The sequence below is a fragment of the Triturus cristatus genome, chromosome 10, assembly GCF_964204655.1.
Source record: "Triturus cristatus chromosome 10, aTriCri1.1, whole genome shotgun sequence".
Classification (NCBI taxonomy): domain Eukaryota; kingdom Metazoa; phylum Chordata; class Amphibia; order Caudata; family Salamandridae; genus Triturus; species Triturus cristatus.
The window spans coordinates 833,779,186-833,801,419 of record NC_140593.1 but is presented as its reverse complement, the minus strand read 5'-3'; the positions used below and the strand labels follow the sequence as shown (position 1 = coordinate 833,801,419).

Sequence of the window (22,234 nt, the reverse complement as noted above, 5' to 3'; positions counted from 1 at the left end):
ATGAACCAGTGATATCTTCCCATTTGGAAATTGCACTTTTAAAATGTATCAGGGTAACCTCAATGTTATCCTATGGTAGATATAGGCCTTGCAGTAATGAAAAACGGATTTGAGTTTTTCACTACCAGCACATGTAAAACGTAAAAGTACATGTTCTGCTTTTTAAATACATTGCACCCTGCCCTCTGGCATCTCCAGGGCCTACCCAAGGGGTGACGTATATGTATTTGAAAGGAAGGTTTGGGCCTGACAAAAGATTTAGGCTTGGCAGGCCTGAGATAAGTTTGAAGGGGAACTCAAGTGGGTACAGTCCCACTTGTATTATTTCATTTACAGGCCCTGGGCACATCTAGTGCACTTTACGGGGGACTTTTAAGTAAACTAAATATGCAAATTGAAGATAAGCCACTATTATCATGTTTAGAGGAGAGAGTGCATGACCTTTAACACTGGTTAGCAGTGGTAAATTGCTCAGTGTTCTAATACCAGCAAAAACAAGGTCAGAAAAAGTAGAGGAGGAAGGCAAACAAGTCGGGAGGAATTCCTCCTCCTAAGGGTGAGAGGTCTAACAGCAGGTCTGGCCCACATAATTACTCACTTCTCACTCTCCTGCAGAGTTATTTTTATATCCAGCAGTTGTCAGGCAACAATAAAAGTCAAGATTGATATTTCTGGTGATTATTCTTCCTGCTGGACAGAGATTAAAGTTTTGCCTAATGGCAGTTTTAACTGATCTAAAGTAGCGCAGTGGATCAATATGCCTCCTGCAAAGGAAGTGCACCATGCAGATCACAGAATTGTATGTAATGGGCATAGCTCAGTGGGCTACTGTTTTTGTCACAGATATCCTTGTGTTACTTGCAGTTCATAACCTACAATTGTAATCTAGCAGTGAGCTATGAACTGCCATCAAAGAGCTGCAAGCAAACTGCACAGAACAGGTTTGTAAGTTAGATTTTTCCCCAGTGTTTCATTAGCCTAATGTTGCTAAAATGGGATCATTTGGACAGAAATACATTCTTATTAGCAAATCCAACCCCAACCAGTGTGTTAGGTTTAGAATCATGGGTTTGTACTTCTCCAGACTCCTAAATAATGCATACTGGTATAGATGACATGAAAATCATACTCCTTGTATTCCCTTTTGTCTTACATTTTCTATACACTGATTTACACATGTATGATTTATTGCCTCTGTATGTATGTGTAATGTAAAGTGCTCCAACACCCTACATGAGTATGAGAGGTGCTATAAAACTAATGAAATACATGTGAGAGAGGGGCTATGGAAAGATGGAGAGAGACACTGTTGGGGTGGGGGACTGATAGTGAGGGAATCAGTAGAAACGATAGTTTGTGGGAAATTCCACATGTAGCCTTGAAGTATATTTTAGGTAGAGGTTTATTGTTTGGTTACTTGATGGTACAAGGTAGTTCAGTAGATGACAAGATTAGTCCAGATGATGGCCCCACCAGGAGCAGCATGGTTGCTGCTCAGCCCACTCTCTCCAACTGTCACTCTCACCACTAAGCAGGCACACAAACATTCCACTCTCTCTCTCATCCAGCATTCCAACATTCCACGCAGTCATCACATTCATTCTGGCTGAGCAGCTAAGAAGGGAATGCACTTGAGGGAATTAAGGTACAACAGAATCATTGGAGAGCCCCAACAAAATATTGTCGAAACCTGGTGCACCTTAAGGTCGTTAGTTAATTATGCTTTAAAAGTTAATATAATTGAATATATAATGAAAAATGTGTTGAATGATGCACCCTTTTTGATATTTTGTCAATAATTTTCTTAGGGGAGAACCCCCTCCCCCCAAACCCCTTCGTAGTAGTGTGCAATAAATGTTCGCAGTGATAGGCACAGTCCAAAACAAAAGTAGTCTCAAGAGTTCCTCTTTGTCTTCTTTATTTCTTTAAAGCACACTTCAACCAACACAGGTCCTAGCCAACACATGTTTCGTCTTAGCGTGGAATCACCCTCAGACTTCTTCAGGGCAAAAACGTAATGGCGAGCTATAGATGAGAAATGTGACAATACGGTCAATAGAAATGTATCATCCAAAACCGCCCAGGTCCCGAACAGTATGACTTTCTCGGAGACCCCAGAGCCCTAGAAAACTGCAATGGGCTATCCAAATAAATTCCGAGACCGGAGATTCAATTCAGATCCCCTTAAAAAGTAACGATAAATCTGAGGAGGATACTCCAGAACACGTGAGACGCCGTGTTTTTGAATTTATTTGGATAAATAAATAGATACTCCGGCTCAGGGGTCTGACAGCAGCATAACCTGACAGGAAGGAAGAGAGTCGCTCGACGGAGCCTCGCACAGGAAGAGGTGAGATGGCTGAGGGTTGGGGAGGGAGGGTTAGACTTTGCTGCTCTCTAGTCTCAGAACAGCACAAAGGAGGGGCGAAAGTGTAACGGGAAATTAAATCATTTGGGAAACATTGGTGGCTTAGTCGAAGCACGCAACACGATGGTGCCCACCTAGAGAACGTGGCAAGAAGCCCCCGAGTCTCTCATATCTCCAATATATTGAGTGGCCTTGGGCTGTATGCCCTCCACCTCCGAACGGTTGGGGCCCGCGTTACTCTTCAGTGGCGGTTATTCAGCTGTACGTCGCAGTGGGGCTGGACGAGAGTGACTTTGACGTACCGCGCGGCTGCTGTTTTCGACGCACCTTTTGAGTTCCTTGTTCTTCGCTCTTTGACGTCATCCCGGATTTGAAGCCAGAGGAGTCGGGGTCGACCTGACAGGAACCGTTGCTCCACTTATATTTGTGTCAGTAGAGCGCCTGGTTCTCTGTCTAGGTTTGAGGCCACCGCGCTGGCAGGCCAAGCTCTCGACCCCGCCGTCGCCATGTGACTGGAAGCTGTGGTGCGTACCATGGAGGCGCTGCTTACCTGCACTTCCAAGTTTCACATTTTAAAGTAAGTGAGGCGAGTTTCGGTGCTGTGTGTCGGTGGTTGCGGCTGCAGGTGGCGGGCATTTGCACTCAGTTTTGGGGACCGACATTTATTTGTCATGCTAATTGGGAGCAAGATAGAGCAATTTCTGTCAGAAAAGGGAGAAAGGAGCATGAGAATGATAGGAAAACATTGACGATAGGAAGATCGCACGAATGAAAACATCAAGAGTAAGAAAGAGAGGAAGATTTGGGTAGTAGAAGAAACGCATCCTCTCATTCTGCCGAGTCCAGGGGCGCAGATACCATCCAGGGGCGTAGGAGACACTAAAATTCTGGGGGGGACAGGGACAACCTTGTGCACTTTCCAGTGACCTTATACAAATCACCGCCCGTTAAACAAATACAATCGCATACTTTCGAAGTGAAATATTGAGAAAAGCAGGCATGTAGTCACAGTTTGCATGTATGCTTTATTGTTATTTACATTCATATAGTAATGAGACCAAATGTTTAAAAAAAACATATATATGAATCTTGCATCTTAATGCACAAAGCAAACAAAGGCCGCTGACTTAGGGTGGGGGCGTCGTGTTTGCAAGTGCATTAGGGTTTGAAAAGTACCTGCTGCTGCATTCCTGGTCTCCAGCAATTTTGAGGCAACAATAAAAATGTGAAGATAACTTTGGTGATTAATGTTCTTTTTTTGAGAGAGATCGAAGGCTTGTCTAGTGAAAGTTTTAATTCAATAGGTCAGTGAGTTACTGCTTTTGTCTGAGATATTCTTTTGGTATTTGAAGTTTATAAGTTAAAATCCTAACATTGAACAGTGAGCTATTAACCGTCATCAAAGAGCTGCATAAAAACTTCAATGTATAGATTAGAACGTTATGATTTTTCCCCAGTCTTTCCCTATCCTGATGTTGGAAAATGAATTCATTAGGATAGAAATCAATTCTGATTATTGAAGAGAACCCCCAACCATGGTGTTATGTTTTACATTCTGAGTTTGTGTTTCTCCTGTGTTGCAAAGCCGCCCTGGGCACTCCCCAACTTTTTGCTGACTGGTACTGGTGGTACCTGACTGACTGACCCTGGCCTCTGCCCAAACAGCCAGTGCTATTCTGAAAGAGGCACTTAAAAATACAGGGAAAACACCTATGTACACTAGGGTGCACTATGGGTTATGGTACCCCTATGATTGGCATGACCTCTCCTATAAGGCCCTAGTACATAATAGGGCAGGGGGATTAGAACTACTTTTAAGTTCCTAGAATATAATAAGGCATGGCAGTTTAGAGGCCAGCAGCCCTTTCTGCGCTTGCATGTGTGCACTGCTGAAGCCTGAGGTCAGTTTAAAAGTAGCCCTGTGTTATAGGGCTGTTTTTAAAATGCAAATTGTGCCCAAACTCGATTTTTGGGTTTGGGGAACTTACAAATTGATCAACTACAATGTTGGGGCAAAATTAAGTGGAAAAAGGTTTTCCACTTAACTATGGCTGTATCATATTTGCCACATAATACATCATCTGCTGCATAATCTAACGATTTCCTCCAAAACAATTGTGTAGCTCAAACGGATCCCAAATTACTAAAAGAAATGTGACTTGTGTTGCTGTGAAGTTTAGGGCCCTTTGCAAAGGTTAGTAAAGAAAACAATTCCTAAGAAAACAATTGGTCCCAGATACTCCTAATGACACTCAAATTAATACCTGTAGGAGAGTGTAGTATGCAATCAATTCATACAACCAAAAATGTATAATTTAAAGGCACATTCAACAGGGAAATCTCATAGATAAGAGGCCAACCAAAGTCAATTAAATTGCAAACATCAATTTATTTCCCGCTGAATCATATTCATAAAATGCAAACTTAGGGGCTGACTACGATGGCAGTCGGACTTCAGTACCACCACCGCCATCGAATCGGGGAATGGGACCGCTGGCCTTCAAGGTGGAGGCCCCACGATAGGCATTACAATGCGACTGCCACTACGGTGTTCGCAGTGCCTATCTTTTACATTGCAGCAGGTGCTGCTGGCTGCATCATCCGCCGCAAAGTAAAAAAAAAAAGGAACATGATAAATATATTGGTGCCTGCCACATGGTGCAGTGATATGTTGTGGGGCATCATAGATGCCCCCCAGGACCCATGTCTGAGGGCCAGGGGTAAAGGGGCCTGCTACGGGCCCCCAATGTCCCTTTCGCCAGCATTTCCATGGCGGGTGAACCGCCATTGATAAGCTGGCGGGTAAGGGACATCGTAATCCCTGCTGCGGTGCATGGTAGGCACCACCAGCATTGTAGGAACCACGAGCCCCTCCACCACACCGGCGTGCTCAAGAAGTCTGTCGGGTGCGTGGTGGTTGGTCTTTCCGACCGCCAGGTAACCACCCGCCATTGTAATATGGCGGGCTGTGATGCAGTCACCAATGGCGGTGGGACCGCCACCGACGGGGGTGACATGGCGGTCCCACTGCCATTATAATCACCCCCTAAGTTTGGTGTGCATGCAAATCCTACATTGACAACCCCAGGAAAGTTGCACTGCTAGTGCTGGAAAAAGGCCAATGGAGGTACCAATGGGTGAGGTGGACTGGCCTCAAGGGTCTTGTGACCTCAGTGACAGATTCACTGTCGATCTAGGATGTGCTTCTTCATATGCCTGCCCGTAAGACTGGAAGTGAACTGCAGTATGGATTGTGGTGGACAGGTCCACCTGCGGGTGCTAAGACACCTGGGCTTCTAAGGTCTATCGGGCCTTCTAAGGTGTAGCATCGGAATAAGCTCTGTCAGGAGTGTGGTATGGTGAACTGGTCATGAATGTCTGAACATGGTTCTCCAGTTCCAAATTCAGCAGCTCTGGCCAGAGTGCCACATTCTCTCCCACACTGAACACCATACTGCCCCACTCAGAGAAACTCGCACTGCCTTCAGCACAACTCAATTGTGCTGCGACTAAATTCAAATTATGCACTAGACAACAGTAAAATGCTGCCTGAAAAAAAATGAATAACACCCTGGAAAAAGCAAACACTCATAGGGAATGCAAGAATAAGCAAAGCATGTGAACTGTAATCAGAAAAAAACATGGTTAACTTAACGGTTTTAAACTCATTATTCAGAAATCAGTAAGTGATTTTGCCTGAAAAGTTCAAGACATGGCTACAGGACCAGGAAGGGACCCCTTTCAATGTCCATTGCTTATATCCTTTCAAAATGTATGCAGTTTGGTTTAAAAAAGACCACATCTCCAAACACAGAGCCGCATTTTATAAGCTAAAATAATTAAAAAGTTGAAAACGATCATATTAAACGTTTCCACTCTACCCATCAACCAGGTATTGCAGTCCCTTTAGGAATGGCACACTTACCCACCCTGGGAAAACAATGTTGTTCAAAGAAAGAAGATAAAAAGAAAGTAGCGCTTTCACTGGCAAACTCTGTAAAGTGGCGCTAATGTGTGTGGGTGTAAATAACAGTCTGGCCTGTCTGCTGTCCACTCTGTATTGCTTTATTTAGGTATTTAACTATTTTTTCTCTCCATTCCGAGGTTTTTCTTTTCAATAGAAAACGGTCAGAAAATGAGGACATTTACAGCCAAAGTGTTCAGCCTTTTTTGGATCAATTTCACAGGGGAACAAATAAAGAAAAGGAGAGGCAAGAGAGAGTACCTTAAGAGCTGCCTCTTGAAATCAGCACGTAAGCAGGAGCGAGACAGAAAGAGATGGAGGAATATAGAGAGGAGGGCAGCCGCCAGAGGCAGATCAGCTGTAGTGGACACGGTCCTTGCCATGAAGGAAAAGAGACAGCGTTTATTTTTTCTCCGTTCTCTGCCCTTCCCAGAACGGCTGAGCCTTCCTGCAGCATAACAAAAGGCAGAGGGCGGGTGGCCTCTGACTCCAGGCAGGTCAAGTGCAGGGCCATTAGGTAGCGCTTTCGCGTGCTAATAGCCCTGCGATAACAGAAGGAAGAGGGGAAATTCCTTTGTCCCCTCGTCCCCCCCACCCTCGTCCCCCGTGTCCCCCCCCACTCCAAAATATGGGGGGATATATCCCCCGCGTCCCCCACACTTCCTACGCCCATGATACCATCTGTACAGCAGGTTCATTGGCACCGGGACTTAGAACTCTTAGGGGCCCATTGAACTATGGTAATTGCTGTTTTTGACTACCCCAACAGCAGTATAAGGTGGCATTTTCCTTGCTTGCACCAGGGCCCATGACTTCCTTGCTATGCTACTGGCTGCGTCAGAGGCAGGCTCCACCTAAAAAAAAAATACTTTGTACACTCCGCTTTATTATTATTATTAATACTATCAATCAATCAATCAATCAGTGACACTTATAAAGCGCGCTACATACCCGTAGGGTCTCAAGGCGCTGGGGGGGGGGGGGGGGGGGTGCAGCTACTGCTCGAACAGCCAGGTCTTCAGCTTCTTCCTGAAGGAGAGGTGGTCTTGGGTCAGGCGCAGGTCGGGAGGGAGGGAGTTCCAGGTCTTGGCGGCCAGGTAGGAGAAGGACCTTCCTCCTGTAGTCGCTCTTCGGATGCGGGGGACGGCGGCGAGGGCGTGGTTGGCTGATCGGAGGTGGCGTTTGGGAGCGTAGAAGTTGACTCGGCTGTTGAGGTAGCTCGGGCCTTGGTCGTGTAGGGCTTTGTGTGCGTGGGTGAGGAGGCGGAAGGTGATTCTTTTGTTGACGGGGAGCCAGTGAAGGTCTCTCAGATGTCCGGAGATGTGGCTGGTTCGTGGGATGTCGAGGATGAGTCTGGCTGAGGCGTTCTGGATCCGCTGGAGTCTCTTCTGGAGCTTGGCGGTGTTACCGGCGTAGAGGGCGTTGCCGTAGTCCAGTCGGCTGGTGACGAGGGCCTGGGTGACGGTCTTCCTGGTCTCGGTGGGGATCCACCAGAAGATCTTCTGTAGCATGCGTAGGATGTTGAAGCACGCCGAGGAGACGTTGTTGACTTGCCTGGTCATGGAGAGGGAGGGGTCCAGGATGAAGCCCAGGTTGCGTGCATGGTCTGTCGGTTTGGGTGCGGTGCCCAGGGCGGGAGGCCACCAGGAGTCGTCCCAGGCGGAGGGTGAGGAGCCCAGGATGAGGACCTCCGTCTTGTCCGAGTTCAGTTTCAGGCGGCTGGTCGTCATCCACTCGGCTACCTCTTTCATCCCTTCGTGCAGGTTGGCTCTGGCGGCGGCGGGGTCGTTGGTCAGGGAGAGGATCAGCTGGGTGTCGTCGGTGTAGGAGATTATGCTGAGGTTGTGTTTGCGTACGATGGCCGCGAGGGGGCTCATGTAGACGTTGAAGAGGGTGGGGCTCAGAGATGATCCTTGGGGGACGCCGCAGATGACTTCGGAGGCCTCTGACTTGTACGGTGGTAGGCGGACTCTCTGTGTTCTTCCGTCGAGGAAGGAGACGATCCATTCCAGCGCCTTGTCCTGGATTCCGATGTTGCTGAGGCGCCGTACTAGGGTGCGGTGGCAGACCGTGTTGAATGCCGCGGAGAGGTCTAGGAGGATGAGGGCCGCTGTTTCTCCATTGTCCATCAGGGCTCGGATGTCATCGGTGGCGGCGATGAGGGCGGTCTCGGTGCTGTGGTTGGCTCGGAAGCCGGACTGTGAGGGGTCGAGGGAACCGTTCGTCTCGAGGAAGGCGGCCATCTGCTTGTTGACGGTCTTCTCGATGACTTTGGCTGGAAACGGGAGGAGCGAGATGGGGCGGTAATTCTTGAGGTCGGTGGGGTCCGCTGTTGGTTTCTTGAGTAGAGCGCTGAGTTCGGCGTGTTTCCAGCTCTCAGGGAAGATGGTGGTGTCGAAGGATGTGTTGATGATGTCTCGCAGGTGGGGTGCGATGACAGCGTCGGCCTTGTTGAAGACGTGGTGAGGGCAGGGGTCGGTCGGTGATCCGGAGTGGATGGAGTTCATCGTGCGGATGGTGTCTTCGGTGCTGATCGGGGTCCAGGCGTGGAGGGTGGTGGTGGGGGGTGGTTGCTCGGTCATGGTGTGCGTTGGTTGGTTGTTGAAGCTGTTGTGCATGTCCGCGATCTTGTTGTGGAAGTATGAAGCGAGGGAGTTGCAGAGGTCTTGCGATGGGGTGATGTCGTTGTTTCCTGCGCTGGGGTTGGAAAGCTCTTTCACGATGTTGAAGAGTTCCTTGCAGTTGTGTGCGTTGTTGTCCAACCGGTCCTTGAATGCTGTTTTCTTGGCGGCGCGGATCAGCTGGTGGTGTTTCCGGGTGGCAAGTTTGAAGGAGGTCCTGTTGTCCGGTGTCGGTTCCCTTCTCCAGACTTTCTCGAGGGCTCGGCAGTTCTTCTTGGAGCTCTTGAGTTCGTCGGTGAACCATGGGGCCTTCTTGCTGCCGGGTCTGCTAGGCGGGGTCCTCAGTGGGGCGAGTTCGTCCGCGCAGTTGCTGATCCACTTCGTGAGGTTGTCGGCGGCCTGGCTGGGGTTCGCTGAGCTGGCAGGTGGGTGCTGGCTCAGGGAGGTGGTGAGCTGGTCTGCTGTGATCTTGTTCCAGCTTCTGCGGGCGGCCTGTTGCTGGTGTTGGTGGGTCGTCGTTCTCTTGAAGGTGAAGTGGACGCAGCTGTGGTCCGTCCATTGAAGCTCTGTGGCGTGGCTGAAGTCGATGTCTGTGCTGGAAGAGAAGACTGCGTCGAGTGTGTGTCCGGCGAGGTGTGTGGGGGTGGACACCAGTTGCTTGAGTCCCAGGTTGGCGAGGTTGTCGAGCAGGGTGCTGGTGTTGCGGTCGTTGTTGTTCTCCAGATGGAAGTTGAGGTCTCCCAGGAGGATGTAGTCAGCGGAGGGGAGGGCATGCGGGCTGACGAAGTCGGCGATGTCCTCGCTGAATTGCGTGCGTGGTCCAGGGGGTCGGTAGATCAGGGTGCCTCTGAGGGTGGTGTTGGTGTGGATCTGGAAATGCAGGTGTTCGGCGCTGGTCAGGGTGTTGTCGGTGCTGGTCGTGAGATGGATGGTGCTCCTGTGGATGATGGCGATGCCTCCTCCCATCTGGTTGGCGTTTCGGTCCCTCCGGACGATCTTGTAGCCCTCTGGGATGGCGATGGCGATGTCGGGAGCTGAAGAGGCGTTCATCCAGGTCTCCGTGAGGAAGGCAACGTCAGGGGCTGTGGCGTCTAGGAAGTTCCAGAGTTCGATGGCGTGTCTGTGGACGGAGCGGGTGTTGAGCAGGATGCACTTGAGGTGGGTGCTGCTGGTGTTCGACTTGGCGGGTGCTGGTGCGAGGCTGGTCCGGATGCAGGTGAACTTGCAGGCGTGGCAGCTGAAAGGTCCGTGGGTACGTCGTGGAGTGGCTTGATGGCATTCTGGGAGTCGGCCGGTGTTGAGAGCGGTGAGGGTGGCGGCGGAGTACGTCAGGCGGGTCGGTCGGGGTCCTCGTGGGCCAGGGGTCCTGGCACTGGGCGCGGACGGGCGCAGACGGGCTTGCCTTTGGCGCGCCTTCGGCGCACAATCGGCGCGCCCGCTGCGCGTGACCGCTGCGCGTTCGCACGGTCGCCATTTAAGGCGAAGTGCGCGGGTGGGCGGAGCAGCTGGGAGGCGGGAGCGGGGAGGGTACAGAATCGAAAAAGGGGCGGGGAAAAGCGGCGGTGGCGGGAAGGGAGGGCGGAGGGCGGCGAGGTAGGCGGACAACAAGGAAGGAAAACCAAAACACGGGGAAAATGAAATAAAACAAAACAGGCACAAATTATCGACAAAACAAGGGCAAAATGAAATTAAAACAAAACAGGCACAAATTATCGACAAAACAAGAGCAAAAACAACCGCAGCGGAGGCAGCCGGCAACCGGCAAACGAGGCAGCAGCGAGGCAGAGGGCAGGAAAGGGGCACACGCAGCAGCTGGTGGCCGTGTGGCGCGGGGGTGTCCCACAAGTGGGTCACACTCACCTGCGTCGCACGGTCGCCATTTAAGGCCAAGTGCGCGGGTGGGCGAAGCAGCTGGGAGGCGGGAGCGGGGAGGGTACAGAATCGAAAAAGGGGCGGGGAAAAGCGGCGGTGGCGGTGGCGGGGAAATTATATATTAATATAATTAATATTTGAATTTGTTATTCAAATATTAATTAAGCAGTGGCGAGTCCGTGGTGGACGAAGATTGAGGTGAATAAAGAAACACCCCCTCGCCCCAGCCCATGAAACCAGGTCTATAAGCCTGTTGACAAATTTGAAGGTTCTCAAACAGGGGGGTTAAAAGAAGTAGAACTAAGGAAGCTTTATGATTTAAACTCAGTCTTTGAAAATATTTGAGAGGAGCAGGGTACAACAAAGTAATGGAAATTAATACTTTCAACACTTTTCTTGTTCATATTGTAGGCAAGTCATAAAGAGGGAATGTATATTTTAAGTCGAGCCTGAGCTGCTCTGCTAGGCATCCTGTATTAGAGTAAGCACTTGAAGCTCCGCCCATATTTTTCATTGGCTTGTGTCTTTGTCCTTTGTAAATGCTGGCTTCTGATTCGGTAATCGGCTTGTTAGTACGTCCTAAGTACCGCCTTGTCTTCATTCCTAACCTCCCATAAGGACTATCCCTTTTACTGCAGATGTTAGGCCGTTTGTGTTATTTACTGTTTAGGCACTATTTTCTTTAATGGGTTTTGCCCTACTGCAAGCACGACGTGCTTTCCTAATATTCAGTGCTCCATGCGCACTTTCACTTTCCAAGCAGTCGTGACCATGGCGTCCGCTTCTTTGCAATGCAGTAGGTCTCGTATTTAGGAGAGTTTGAGCTATTGGCATTGTAAATGACAGTAGCTTAAACTCTCGCAAATGCGACACCTATTGCTTTACAAATATTTTTTTGTGAGTTGTTTCCAAGCGCCCCATGCCGCGCTTGAACTTAATAGAGGCCATGCCCCTTTCTTTAGACATGGCACGTCTAGAGAAAGGGGCGTGTCCTCGACTAAGTGCAAACGCAGTATGAGGCGCTTGGAAAGAAACAATATTTGAAATTCAATAGGTCTCGCATTTGCAAGAATTTAAGCTATTGACATTTACAGTGCCAATAGCTCAATGTGTCGAAAATACGAGCTCTATTGCATTGCAAATGTTTCTTTTTTATTTTCTGTCGATCCATTCTACCAAGTAGGCCATTCCACATGTGACATCCTAAGCCAGTTCTTTTTTTTCCCAGCAACAAATTACTGCATTCTGGGGCTTTAGGTTTTTCTTGAACGAAATAAGCGAAGGGTTAAAAGGGCCATTATGCCAAACAGTGTACAAAAAAACAGGACTGTCTAAAGATGTTGTAGAAAACATAAGGCCCTTTGCGCCTATGCAGGTGTGTAACCATTCTTGTATGTGAATTGTGTATGTTTGAATGTGTGCCCATGAATGTTTCATGTGTATATCTGTGCCTGTATAAAACACACCATATTCAACACAATCTTATGCAGGTGTGTAACCATTCTTGTATGTGAATTGTGTATGTTTGAATGTGTGCCCATGAATGTTTCATGTGTATATCTGTGCCTGTATAAAACACACCATATTTAATACAATCTTATGCAACGGTTAGATCCCTGACCCTAAAAACAAAACACTGCAATGCATTAGAAAGCAAGATTTCAATTTTTTATCTTCCAAAGTGTCGGGTGTCGTGTCAGTAGATTATCCAGCCGATATATATATATATTTTTATTGTACTACTTGCATTCCTTCATTTATAATTGAATATTGCTCCAATTCCCAGAATGCAAAGAAAAAATGGAATGGATGAGTTGTTCATGCTTGAGATAGTACATCTTCGGGCCTGTTTGAAGTTACCCTTTAACCAACATCTACGTTTGGTCCCGCCTTGGCACATTACCTGTTCTGTAATACACACAGCCATGTGCATGCACCTTGTGTGTACAACACAGTGCCCTTCTGATGCACAGTCCCAGATTTCACACCACATTCGCAACAACCAGTACTCCAGTGAGACACATCACATAATGTTCCCTTCAGGTATGACAACCAGCACTTCACTGAAGCGCATTACTCTGCGCTCCTCCAATACAGTTTACCCACAAATTTCTCCCGCAAATCACATTGTGCCTCTACCTCATAATTTCCTACATTTGCCCTAGCTCGTTCTAGATGTTAAAGGTAACATCACAAATAAAATCATTGATGATATCGCAGGTGACATCACATATTACATCACTGTTGACATCATTGATGACATCACCATCGGTATCCAGACTTCACCAACAGAAGCTGTGCCGTAGTGTGTCTTATGTAAGTGCTTGCTTTTGATTGTATTGTTATTGAATGATACAAAATGCTAAAAAACATATATTTCAAAAAAACAAACAAAAAACAAAATCGGTATCCAGACTTCACTCAACCCGAAGCACATGGGGGTTGATGCATAGCCTGGTGAATGAATGGCCAGGCTCTGTGCCAACCCACTTGTGTGCAAGAGCGAAGGCTGTGCAAAGTATGATATTTCAACATGGGAGCTCAGTACAGGGCCTCGCCAAAGGCAAAGATCTTGCTCAGTGGGTTTATGTGCACATGAGCATAAGGCCTGATAGTATGGCATGCTCCATATGCAAAACTTACAAAACAGCAACATGTCCAAAATCATGAGTCCAAGGCGCCCTTTATGAGCAGCCTTTGTAATGCACAATGGGGAGTGGGTATTGGTCTCAGTCAGACCCTACACACTTTCATCATTCCTTCCAAGTTATCTGCACATTACATAGGCTTGTACCATTAGTTTAGGACATAAACCTTTGAGGGCAGCTGCACAAAACCTTCACATAATATTTGATATGAAATATGTGAATGAGAAGAAATCCAGCAAAATCATTGATAACTAAACTATCAAACTGCACACCTAATAGGAACTGAACATGACTGAACTATCTTTGTAGTGATTCTGCTGTGAAAGTTAGAAAGCACAGAGATGTCATCACCAAAATTACTGGTGCACAGAACGCATTTTGCAAGGCATTTGGCCATGCATGGAAAGGTCTGGGCACAATGCGTGACAGTTGACTACACCCTACACCCACCCCCGTTTCTCTCAAATTAACTGCACATTGCCTCCTTCACACTCAGGCCAAACCCATAACACCCAGGACAGCTTTTCATGTTCTTTGCTGTGCACCCCATTGGCTAAACAAAGGGCCTGGCTGGGGCAATGCAGTGCGCCCCAAACTATCTGTTCTTGCTTAGGTGTTGGCATCAGAGGCGGGACTTCAGCAAACAGCAGATCAATACGTCACCTTTAACAAACTCCAGAGCTACCAATCTCACCTGTTCCATTTTTATAGGCCCCTGGGAAGAGCGGGATTATGCAAGACCGTTGGTTTGGGAAACTGGAGTTTTGGCTGAGGGGTTGAATGAATACCCACCTTGAGTAATAACCACAACACTTGTGAGGGTTAACCCTCAACGTCACTAAATTAACCTGGGTACAGCACCTTGATAACTACGACACAGAGCAGACAGGCTTAATTTAGAGGCAATGTGTAAAGTATGTTTGCAGTACCAAAACAACAGTAATACAGTGAAAAACAACATAAGAAAATTCCCAAACCAATTTAGAAAAATAGAGTTCATTAAAAAAAAAAAAAAAAAAAAAGATACAAAAACTGTAAAAATCCAATAAGGGGAACTAGACTTATGAAGTTTTAAAGTTAAATATAAAAATGGTGCCAAAAAGAGCGAAGTCCATTTGCAGTCATTTGGTTGTGCTTAACCGGTCCCTAGAAGTAAGTTAAGGCCAACCCAGATTGAGCGCAGATTGGATATAAAAACCAGGTTCGGCCCTGTTGGACAATTTTACCTTTGGACTCAGTCTCTAAAATAGAAGTGTGGTAGTGGAGGGATTGACAGGACACACTGTGCTAGTGTATAGTACATCATTTTATTACAGTTCAAGGATTTTTCAAAGATCAAAATAAAAAGGTAATAAGTCTAATTTAGTCTCTTAGTGGGTCTTGTTCTTGATGACTGGTCTCTTTTCCTTGTCCGGAAATGTTCCTTCGTCCAAACAGTCCGGGATTTCCCAGTTGAGTAAAGAAAAAAAACAACAAAAAAAACCCCAAAGAAAACAGGAAGTTAGAACAATGGGTCATTCTTCTAGAATTTACACCAGAGTGCCACCTTCACCAGACAAAGAGGGGTGCTAGTGCAGGGTGGGAAGCTGTGGCCTCACACCGTGTTGTGAGGGGATTCTCTCTTCTCCCGCCCCTTTTTGCTCACATGTGCTCTCATGCAGCCACATACACAGGTTTCTGCTCCCCCAGGTGTCCGCTATGGCCCGGTGCCTCACCAGCTCCACCAGAAGCCCCGGGTGTTCTGTGTCCCTTGCCTTGAACCTTGTACACTTAAAAAGCACACAGAGAGGCAACACAAATATTACAAAAATGCACAAATGCACAGTGGGTGAATCAATCCGGACTCTTCAGTGATATAGGGTATATTCTTTTTTAATGGCGTAAGATGATCGAACAAAGCAGCCAAAATACAGCCAACGCGTTTCGCCCCAATGGGGCTTCCTCAGAGCAATAATCAATGGATCTCCGTTGGATGTTCGAAGGCTGGCGGCGGGTCGAGAGGCACGGCGTCTTACTGGGGCCAAATATGAAGTAACTCTCAATGTTTGAAGTGTCACCTATCATAGTGAACATGAGAAATTTGAACCTGGATTTCGCCACATAGATTGAGGATTTTATGTGTTTTAAGCAATTGTGGACTGCTGACATTAAGTGTGGGATAAATTGAGGACTTTCCGTGACAACTACTGGGAACTGAAGAAAGATTACGTATTGGTGCAAAGTGTAAGAAATAGTGACCGTGGTACGTCAATGATCATTATAATATTGGAGGATTTAGATTATTGCCCTGAGGAAGCCCCATTAGGGCGAAACGCGTTGGCTATATTTTGGCTGCTTTGTTCGATCATCTTACGCCATTAAAAAAGAATATACCGTATATCACTGAAGAGTCCGGATTGATTCACCCACTGTGCATTTGTGCATTTTTGTAATATTTGTGTTGCCGCTCTGTGTGCTTCTAAGTGTATTAGATTTGTGTGGTCCTGAGGCAGTGGACCAGTGAGGTGGGCAACCTGAACCTATAAGTATATATATTTTTTGTAAAAATGTATTTATTAACATTTTCTTTAATACATTACAAAGACATTGAATAATAGCAGCACACAGTGGCACCCTCAGCGAGACATCGGCATCATACAAAAACAAAAGTGGCGGGTGATCAAGTAACTGTTCTAGAATCTTACACATTTGTTGGGAGCATCTTTCAGCTGCATAACACACAAGTCCTTCACTAGAGATCACTGTGAATTAGAGAGCGACAATCCATAGTGTGTCAACCATGGCTTCCATATTTTCCAGAAATTTTTGGGGCAACCCCATGCTTTGTATGTCGTCTTTTCCCCCAGCATATACATATCCATACTTTTTTCCCACTCCGTCAGTGACGGAGTCACCACAGCCCCCCATGCCTTGGCCAAGTAACGTTTCGCAACCACCAATCCCAACTGAAGTAAGGTTAACTTTGGTTTAGGGAGATCAATGTCAGTGGATATCCCCAGCAATATGAACTGCGGACTGAGTGGTATCGTGTCTCCTAGGACCGTACCCAAACTTCCCAGCATGTTGGCCCCATACTGTTGGAACTTCGGGCAGTCCCACACTGTGTGAAAAAATTTACCCTGCGACACTCCACATCTCAAACAGTCCGGTGTTTCCGCTCTCCCTATACGATGTAGTCGCGCCCTATCAAAATATGCTCTGTCCAGGTATTTAAATTGTATCAGTCAGAGCCTGGATTTAATAGTCACCTCACATGGGTGCATCAGTGCCATTTCCCAATCTAAGTTGTCCATCTCACCTAACTCTGCTTCCCATTTCCCCCGCAACTTCTGCATAGTGTCCGGCTTGTTGTTAATTATCGTCCTATAGGTCTATGAAACCGCTTTCTCCGCAATTTCCCCCATTAGTAATCGCCCCTCCAATGGCGCATATTCTGGAATGTCATTAGTGTCTAGGCGCTGTGCTCGCCAGGCATGGGTCAGCTGCAAGTATTTGTGGTATTGAGTCTTGCTCATATCATATTCAGCCTGTAGGTGTGAGAATGTGACCAGTTCTTTACGATGTATGATATCTTTGAGTTGCGAAATGCCCAGTAGGTCCCATTGTTGGAAGCCTCGGAGTTTTTTAATTTCCTGAAGCCGGTTGCCGACCCAAAGAGGGGTTTCCCTAGTGATCCGGCCATCCCACTTCATTTGTCGCTCCACCTGCTTCCAGGCTGTTATAACAATCCGTGACGCCGTCAGGAGTCGAGCTGCCCCCTTCCCTCCATATAAATAATATGTGTATGGGCGCTGGACAAACTGCATGTGTCCAAGTACGTATGTGGGATGATCTATCTCTGCATGCTGCCACTCATTCACAACGATTAGGTGGGATGCCCGGTAATACGCCCGAAGGTCAGGCAGCGAGATACCGCCGCTGTATTGGTTACGTTGCAGTGTCGCCAATGCTATCCTGGGCGGCTTCCCCTCCCAGATAAATCTGCGCAACTGATCATCAATTTTATTGAACGCTTCGACTGGTATGAACTGGTAGGTATTCTGCAATACATAAAGAAATTTGGGGAACACTATCATTTTATACAGCGCTGTCCTGCCCAACAACGTTAGCGGCAGAGACCCCCACCTGTCGACGTCCGCTCGGAACTCCCTGAGCACCCTGTAGAGATTATGTTCCAACGCCCTTGCTGTTTTGGTAGTAACATAGATCCCTAAGTACTTGAAACCCTCCCGGGCCAACTGAAGGCGACTGTGGCCAAGAGCCTGGTCTTTACTCTTACCTACTGGATATATGTACGATTTCTCCCAATTAATTTTGTACCCAGCATGAAAGCCATAGGTCTCGCAGCTAGCCATAATTGAGGGGAGCGTCCTCTCTGGGTTTGTAACGTACATCAGGATGTCATCCGCATATAAAGATATGCGTTCATCCGTCTCTGCATATCCTTTACTCCTAAACCCCGTGATGTCCGGGTGCATTCGGATCACACAGGCGAGGGGCTCCAACACCATGGCGAAGAGCAGGGGTGACAAGGGGCAACCCTGTCGGGTTCCTCTACCTATTGGGAATTCCCGTGACACCGCCCCATTAACTCTGACCCTGGCCACTGGTCTCTCATAAAGCACAGTGATCCAGCGTCTAAATATCGAACCGATTCCAAATTCCTCCAGTACAGACATAAGGAAGGGCCAATGGACAGTATTGAATGCCTTTTCAGCATCGAGAGAGAGGACCAAGTGGGGATCCTCTCTACCGTCAACCTCTTCTAACCATTTGTGCAACCTCCTCAGATTAAGCCTTGTCGATCGTTTGGGCATAAAGCCGGATTGGTCCTGGTGAATGAGGCTGGTGATGACTACGACTAGCCTGTTTGCTAAAATTCTGGCCAATATCTTTGTCTCCATATTAATGAGAGAGATTGGGCGATATGAGCTACACTCTTGCGGTGACCTGTCCTTTTTGGGGATTACTACAATTGTGGCCGTCCGCAAGTCTCTGGGGAGGCTGCCCGCCTCATGCGCCTCCAGATATAGTTGGAGAAGATGCGGGCCAAAAAGTGCTGCATGTTGCTTAAAGAACTCCGGAGGTAGCCCGTTAGGCCCTGGCGCCTTTCCTGCTTTCATTTGGCCAATCGCCAACACGAGTTCTTCTGCTGTGATTTTGTCATCCAACATCTTGGACTCAGCGTCTACTAGTTTGGGGAGCTGTATATCACGAAGATATGTTTGTATGTGGGAAATTTCGTCCAGGTGACGCCGTGTGTAAAAGGCCTCATAATAGTCTGCAAAGGCATCAGCTATTGCGGTAGGGGTCAAGTGAGTCTGACCATCCTCTGTTTGTAGCTGTTCAACCCACCTACTGTCGAGCTCTTTCTTACTAAGCCATGCGAGTAACCTACCCGTCTTGTCACCGACATCGTATATGCGTCGGTACATGGCTTGTATCGCAGTTTGTGCCTCGTGCTTGGCCAATGAAAAGTATTACTGTCTGAGGAGTTGTAGACTGCCTAGCAGCGAGGGGTCACTGCACGCGCTTGCCTGTGACTCGAGCTGCATCAACTGGGATTCCAGCCCCGTGATTTCCTCATGTTCTTTCCGTTTCTTACGTGCTATAATATTTTGTGCCCTATCTCTTAGCTTGTAGGCCTCCCACAGGGTGATAGCCGAGTCCACCGACCCCAGATTTTCCTTAAAATACAACTCCGTATCCACCCTGAGCTCCCTAGCGACCTGAGGGTCCATAAGTTCCCACGGACTCAGTTTCCACTCTCCCTTCTGTCGGTGTGCATGGGTACCCACCGTAAGCCACAAGGGTGAGTGATCCGAGAGGCCCCTAGCCAGGTACTCTACTTTGTGGATCTCCCAAGTTCCCCCACCGGAGCAAATATGTAATCAATCCGCAAAAAGGCCTTGTGTGCCCCTGAATAAAATGAGTAGGCTCTAGACTGAGGATGGTGTCGGTGCCATATATCTACAAGCGCCAGGGTATCTGTAAACCGTTTAAGTGGTGTCTCCCTAGGATTTCCAGGTTGGACAGTCGTGCGGTCCGTCGTGGGGTCCATAACATCATTAAAGTCGTCCCCTATAATGTGCGTGTCTGACCCAGCTTCTAAGAGAATTGCTGTGAGATTGTCCATTGTTTGCTTTTGGAGCTTAGTTGGTGCATATTTGCTGATAAACGTGATGTGCCTCCTCTTCCATGCCCCTTTAATCGCCACATACATGCCATTGGGGTCTGCCCAAGTGCGTTCCACTCTGAAGGGTGGGTTTTTCCTAAGAAGTATTGCCACTCCCCTCACCCCTGTGGAGAATACCGCATGTGCCATAAGTCTATAGGCCCCCCTGCCTGGAAACCCACATTTAGTACCCTTCAAATGCGTGTCTTGCAGGAGGATGACATCGGGTTTCAACCTTTTGAAGTACGCAGCCACTAGTCCCCTCTTAACCTTGCTTCCCGTCCCATTCACGTTCCAGGAGAGGATCGAGTACATTTCTGAATTAGATGTAGCCATCCCAGTGGTGTATCATGTCTGACATGTCAGCGATCCCTTTGCCCCTTCCCCACCGCTGTCTATTTCGGAGTATCACAGTATTTGCCTTTCCATCGCTATGCCACCCTGCCTCAATGTCATTACTCGTGTAATTCTGTAAAACAAAACAATCCCCCCTCTTACCCCAAACTCTAAATCCCAAATAACAGGCTACCCCCATCGTACCCCCCACCCCACACTCTGCAGGCACTCCCGTCACCCCTTAACTGGTCAACAGGACAACACTGGTGCAGGTAGACCACCTCGAGGTCTGTAGTCCCCCTACCCACTTAACTTTCGAACACCAAGGGACAGTTCACTGTGTGCCTCCCTCTACTCAAAAAGTGGCTTGAGTCCTCCAAACCTCGGGAAGCCCACATCGTCCCCCAGAGGGCGGCCGGCCCCAGTTCAACCTTTCTCTTCATCTCTGCCATTCGACTGCTGGACTTGAGGGTTATAGCAAGGAGGGTCCGAGCCTGACGCCTCCACGTGTTGGATCTGTTCCAGAAGGAGGTGCGTGCCGTCTTCGACCGCGGATCTGCAGGTTCCTGCTTGTTCAGAGTTCTCATCTCCACTTGACCTCTGCGAGGTTTTTGACAGGTACTCAAGGGCAGTATCATCATCCGTATCCGTGTTGACGTTGCTCTGGCCCTTGAGACGTAGGGATCTCCCCGGCGTAGTCATACCCTGAGTCCGGCGCCTGGGCTGTCGTCTCCGTCGCCTTTCCTTGCTCGGGCCCCAGTCCAGGCCCCGCTGTTTGTCGGCCATTGAAAGGGGTCGCCCGTCTCAACTGAGGTCTTTCTTCAATCCATGACCATGCCTGCTCTGGTGTCTGGACAAAATGAGTCTTGTCTTGAAAAATAACCTTTAGTTTAGCTGGAAACAGAAGCATGTATTGGATACCAAGAGCTCGGAGTTTCACCTTCACTGGGTCAAAGGTGCGGCGTTTTTTTTGCACGTCCCTGGAGTAGTCAGGGAACACCATCACCTTCGTATTTTCATATTTTACCTCGCCCTTCTTCCGGAACTCTTGAAGTATTAAATCTCGGTCCTGATAGTTTAGGAATCTAGCTATCAGTGGCCGGGGTGGGGCTCCTGGTTGCGGTCGGACTCCAGGCATTCTGTGTGCCCGTTCAATGACGAAGCATGAGGAGAATTGTGCCTCCGGGAAAGTATGTGTGATGAAGGTGAGGAGGAACTGGGCCGGATCCGTTCGTTCTGCATTCTCTGGAAGGCCTACGAATCGCAGGTTGTTCCTACGGGGCCTGTTTTCCGCGTCGTCAACCCGCCAAGCCACTTCCTTCACAGTCTCTAATAAACCGGCCACTTCTGTGGTTTTGGTCCGCGAGTGATCCTCCAGGTCTGAGGCTCGTTGTTCAACCTCCGTCACTCTTTCCACGACCTTCCTCAGATCTTGACGCAGAAAGGAGACCTCCGTTCGTACTTCGGCAATTTTGGTTTCCATGCTTTCATGTGTAGCCTGGATCGCTTGTAATATTACATCCGTGTCGGGGCGAGGAGTAGAACTTCCCTGTGCTTCCGATGGGGCCGATAGAATTGTCGTGAAGCGGTCCAGCCTCCCCTGTTTGGTTGTTTTTGGTTCTTTGTTTCTGGCCATGGTGGTGACCCTATAGTCCGGCTGCTGCCTTAACTTCTCCCTCCGATTCGTTGTTGATCAGGTATTAGCGGGCCAGGAGGGTACCCCACTATATAGCACCAATCCACACCAACCGTGTCAATTTCCCGCAATTGCAGGAGCACCCAAGAGGTCCTTTGCGTGCAGCCCTTTGATTCTTCCACCTGTCCGACAAGGGAATAGGCAATCTGCCGTTGCGTGTGACGTATCAGGCCTCCCTTACCTGTCGCCGCCACCTACAGGCCACCTCTGTCCTATTCAAGAATGTGGGTCTGCCCAGGAGCGAGGGTTTACCCCCGTGGCCACAACTCAATCCAAGGGGAGTGCAAATGGGCCACCCCACCGGCAACTGCGTCTTCACCACCACCTGTCTCCCAAAGCTTGGGGTACTACTGCCGCCTCAAGCTGTACAGGCCCTCCTTAGTGGCACACCTCCCAGCGCAGTCTGGCCATAGGATTCAATTATGTAGACGTCTCTCACCTCCCTATCTGCGGGCCCAACTTTCCTCGGTTGGCGCGGCGGGGATGGCAGCAGCCTCAGCCCGCCTACGAATCACAGCAGGCAGAAATAACATCCGCTCCCCCCGTACCAGCAT

The 22,234-nt window shown here is 48.3% G+C and overlaps 1 protein-coding gene across 1 annotated transcript in view; it reads left to right on the top strand.

Moving 5' to 3' along the window:
- The first annotated feature begins 2,389 nt into the window (after positions 1-2,389).
- Positions 2,390-22,234, top strand: part of NLRC3 (NLR family CARD domain containing 3) — an 820,465-nt gene continuing 800,620 nt past the window's right edge. The window contains exon 1 of the mRNA XM_085630169.1: positions 2,390-2,945. The gene's annotated coding sequence lies outside the window, so the exon portion shown is untranslated. The remainder of the gene's footprint in view (positions 2,946-22,234) is intronic.